This window comes from Armigeres subalbatus, unplaced genomic scaffold (assembly GCF_024139115.2).
Source record: "Armigeres subalbatus isolate Guangzhou_Male unplaced genomic scaffold, GZ_Asu_2 Contig1840, whole genome shotgun sequence".
NCBI lineage: Eukaryota > Metazoa > Arthropoda > Insecta > Diptera > Culicidae > Armigeres > Armigeres subalbatus.
In genome coordinates this window covers 44,470-48,461 of record NW_026942662.1, presented here as the reverse complement: position 1 = coordinate 48,461, position 3,992 = coordinate 44,470, and the positions used below count along the sequence as shown (strand labels likewise).

Here is a 3,992-nt window from a genome sequence, read left to right as displayed (position 1 = left end):
TCCACAGGGTCTCCGGAATTGGTTCCAGGTAACCGGGATGTTTGGATCATTTGTATCAAAATTGATAGTAGGAATCTAAAATTAGTTTCAATATAACTTTCAGCAAAATTGTATTCTGATATATGTCCCCAGTTAGAGCCCCGGAAGCTGGCCACGTGTGGCCATTATGCTTCCAAACTCGTTCAGAAGCGTCGCAAAAAAACTTTACAGATACGGGTATAAAAAGACGATATTAGTACTTATATGAATATCAAACATAAAAGTCAAAAATGCCCTAAATGGCCACCCGACAGACCCCACTGGGATTCCGTATAAATCCGTTGGACCGACATGTCCAATGATTGATCCTCGGAAACTATGATAATTTTTGGTTTATTTCTAAAAATTTCAAACAAATCGGACAAAAATTAAATGAATTAGAGCATAAACACCAGCAAGATGTTGATGCACAAAAGAGATTGGAGATGCAAATCTAGTTTGGTTCTGCAACATCACCTTAACCATTCCGTATTTTACGAATTTAAACATCCATTGGCGCTCATTTTATACAGCTAGTTACCGCACTATTCATTATATTAAGGGGTCGTTCAATAATTTTGTTGGTTTATTTTTTTCTTGGTTTCTCGGACCTCCCTCTCCCCCCTGTATAAGATTTTTCCCATACAAATTATGTTTTGTTTATATGAAGAGTAAGAAAATGATATACCTCCCCCTAGAGCCCTATAAGAAGAGTAACGTCAAGTGTTACGTTTGACAGGTCTCCTGCTCGTTTGGAATGCGCATTTGTATGAAACTGACAGGCGATTCTGTTCCAATTCTGACACTTGACGACACTGTTATTATAGTCACTGTACCTCCCCCCATATGTGGTTACGTAATTAGTGAACCATCCCTTATTCTTCTATTATGCTTAAATTACACAATCCTCTTCTTCTAATCTTCAACAGATAGAATAATCTTTTTGTTCGGTAGGCAATTTTGTCTCCGTCGATCAGAGCTAAACAACCTCACCTTTGTTCACACTTAACCGTTCGAAGCGTTCTATCAATTTCATTCTGAACGGGACATCATCCGGCATTCTCCTTCAACATCCAGCATGCTTTGAACAAATGGGGCCATGGTCCCGACACTTTGGTTCGGTATGAAATGCACGTTTCACATCCGAGAAGCGATGACATTTTTGTATCTGCGAATAATAATATCATCTACAAATATTCATCGGGAGATCGGCAACATAATTGATCAGAATCTTACCTGCAGAAATTCATTCGGTGCCGGTTTTCCGCGGGTAGCAACGTATCTGCCGACTTATCGCACCTCCTCCGTTCTTTATTTTTTCACCGCTCCACTGCATCATATTTAGCAAGGACTTCTGAAAAATGTTATAATTTGTACCAGCTAGGTATAGATAAGAAACATCATGCCAAACTCACCATTTTGTCTCTATCCGGGGCTGAAAGGACACTGTTCCTAAACTTTATTAGAATCTAAATCTTTAAAATATTCCACGAACAAAGTTTTTGGATGCGAGTGGAACGAAGACTGACAGTTAGCGGGAAGCTTGCTTTGTTGACATTCTACAGCATATTTTATGAAGTGATATTACTGATTATGGTGTAATATTACGCTGATTTTTTTGTTTTTACTTCTTTTGGGCATAATATTAAATTTTATCGTTGGAAATCATGATGTGCGTCATTTAGGATGTATTGGAATATGGTATTGGGTAGGTAATTTTATGTTGGATGCGTGTAACTGAAAAATAAATTTTCTCGATCCAGTGATACGTGGAGAAATGTAATAAAGAGTCAATGTGACGTAAAACTACGTAAAATACCTTATTACGTTAATTTTTAAGGTACGTTTCACGAAGTTACGTCCCCACATATTAATATATTTTTTGCTGTGTAAACATGATGACTCGTGAACCAATATGGCTTTAGATATAGAAACAAAATTGTCGAATCTAATGCATCAGTATTAGAATTTATACGTGGCGTATGAAAAATACAGAACTAGAATATTAAGGTTTGTCATAAATTTAGAACCGCAAGACGAAAATCTGTTAATCAAACACCGAACCTGAACTATGATTATGTACACTTTTTGGTAGTAAGTATCATGAATAATCCAAGACAAAATCATCCAAGTTGTTTTCCAAGTTGTTGATGAATGTGTCACGACCGATTTATTTACATTTCAATCATTGTTTTATAATGGTTTGAAATGTGTTCCAAAAATGTATCAAATGTAACTTCAATATGTTTTATATTGACTCCACCTCTTGCGCTTTTTTCGTTATACATGAGTTATACAGAAATCTTTTAATCAAAAATCAGTCGATCAAATTTGTTATAATTCAATCAGGTATACCTTATTATGATTAAGTGTGTTGCTTGGGTTATGGAGGATCAACAAAAGCTGAGTTGATTTGTCGTATTTCGGATAACGCAAAAATTTTAAGAATCGGAAGCAATCGGATTACCTGGGATTTTCAAAAACATACCACGCAATACGTTCCACAACATACCACGCAATATGTTCAGAAGATCCGCAGAGCTAACAAAGCCGTGTGATTTAGATTATAAAACATTTCTTATTTCAAAAATATTTGGAAGATCCAATAATTTTAGGTTATTTGTTTCTATGAAGCAGAGCAGTTAGCATCATACCAGGTGTTGTTGGTTGATAGGAAGAAAGCACTTAGGAAACGATTTGATACGCTTTCATACCGTTTTGACTCAAATTCCGAAAATATTCATATTCCAAACACTAATGTTAAAGCGCTCTCAAACAGAAATTTCCATCAGTTCTACGGACGGAGAAAAAAGATTACAAACGAATTCAATATCATGTGAAAAAAAATGCACAAATAATGTTAAAATGTGTTATGTTCGGGATTTGAGTCTAAACGGATATAAATTATAGAGCATCCCGGATTGATCCATGAGAAATCTGGTCACTTTAGTGTAGACTATGCGTAATAGTATTTAGGGAGACCGGGGCTGGTTGGCCGAATGTCTCTAGTGAAGACGTGAAGAGGCTTTTGGATGCAGTGACGATATCGGTGTGATTTGGTGGGATCTAAGAGGTGGGATATTAGGCTGCACTTGAACTGACGTAATTTCAGGTGTATTGACGAAGGATAACGTCTATGTTTTCTGTACCGGGGTATACTTTGCGATTGCAAAAATCGAAGAGCGTTACGAAAATATGATAAACTTTGGACGTTAGTATCTCATCCAATTTTCGATGGATTTATCATCGATTATTTATCATCGATAAATGTTAAAAACTATAAATTAAACTAATCAATCCCGTCAATCCCGCATCGCAAGCACAGACATCTAAATTGAATAATTGGAAGGAAAGAATTCGAAATGAAGGAATTGGCTACAATCGTCAGTTCGAACAAGATTTCACGGAAAGCGGACACAGCTGCGTTGCCATGAAGGCGTCAGAAACGGTTGCGGTGGAATATAATCAGCATTGGTGGTGGCCTTCCGGTAGGAATTCAACCAAAACGATTGTGTCTGCTGCGGGAAATCAACGTGTAATTGGTCAGCGTGATATTTTCTCACATGTTTTGGATTAATGGTCGGCTGCTGTTGAGTAAATGATCGGAAAGGTGCATGATAAAAAGCTAATCGGTTTTTCTCAGGGCTAAACATGAGAAATTGAAAGGAGAAAATGAGAGTACATCGGACGTTAGAACCACTATTTCATTAAAGGAAAGGTGTAGCCGAGACAAACATTCTTCAAAGTGCAAAACACAATCGCTTAGCAACGGCAGAAAAGTATCGTCGGTAGCAGAATTGCAAACGCTTTTTGGGGGAGACACTGCAAAAATGTATTTGTATGGATGGGATGTACAGCGTTTCAGTGGCAAATCATCGAGTGTCTAACGTTGGCGTCAGCAGTGAAGTGAAATTTTCTCTCTAGATTCTGATTTGGTTTTTGTTGCTGTTAGTGATGGGAAATAAATCGTTTTT

The 3,992-nt window shown here is 37.1% G+C and overlaps 1 long non-coding RNA gene across 1 annotated transcript; it reads right to left on the bottom strand.

Annotated features, from left to right (window-relative positions):
* Positions 1–225: 225 nt before the first annotated feature.
* On the bottom strand, positions 226–1,535 carry LOC134203406 (uncharacterized). Its single transcript, XR_009977592.1, has 3 exons — positions 1,434–1,535; positions 1,255–1,372; positions 226–1,186 (listed from the first exon to the last, which is right to left on the bottom strand). It is a non-coding gene; the product is annotated as an uncharacterized LOC134203406 (long non-coding RNA).
* Between the last annotated feature and the right edge of the window lie 2,457 nt (positions 1,536–3,992).